The sequence below is a fragment of the Gregarina niphandrodes genome (assembly GCF_000223845.1).
Source record: "Gregarina niphandrodes unplaced genomic scaffold scaffold00078, whole genome shotgun sequence".
NCBI classification, from domain to species: domain Eukaryota; phylum Apicomplexa; class Conoidasida; order Eugregarinorida; family Gregarinidae; genus Gregarina; species Gregarina niphandrodes.
This window is the reverse complement of record NW_011645844.1, coordinates 14810-15548: the sequence shown is the minus strand read 5'-3', so window position 1 is coordinate 15548 and position 739 is coordinate 14810.

Genomic DNA, 739 nt, shown 5'->3' with positions numbered 1-739 from the left:
CCTGACGACGTCACTCAGTTTCGGATACGTTATTGACGGGCTGTCCGTGGAGAAATCACACCACTGGACCAAACAGCCAGCCTTTCCCGTTCACAACGGTGCGGAACTACACCTGCTATCCACGGACCAGTGCCACGCCACTTTGCCGTCGACAGCTGCCGATCCGACCGGTACACACAGAGAGATAGCACCAACAACCGATTATAATGCCCGGGTCATTGTTCCGATCGTACCACCACTGCGTTCATCTTTGCTCAGAGCACGGTTTCATAGCTGAGTTGGCAGAGCATGGGGCTGACAACGACAAAGTCGCCAATTCGATCCCTGTCGATACCGATCGCACCCCCTTACAGGTCCAACTCATGCGTCACAGACTGAAATATCCCGAGGGCGGCGAGGAATTTGTGGTTGTTGGGAAACAATGGGGCAGAACGTATCAAGAGCCGTGTAACTTAGCCGCCTGGTCAACACCGGTCATTCCCGCCATTTCGTGGGTGGGTGAGAACCGCGTTGACTCTACCACGTTGCCGACGGCAAGTCCAAGATGGGCATTAAGCAGTTGGCTGTTTGGTCTAGTGGTATGATTCGTCCGTAGGGTACAGGAAGTCCTGGGTTCGATTCCCAGAACAGACCGTCAGTAATGTAGCCGAAAACTGTGTGACATCGTTTAGGTTTCCCAAAAAGGCTGGGGGCCACGGTTGTCGCATTGCGGGTTTATCTACCGGGACCCGGTGTATCT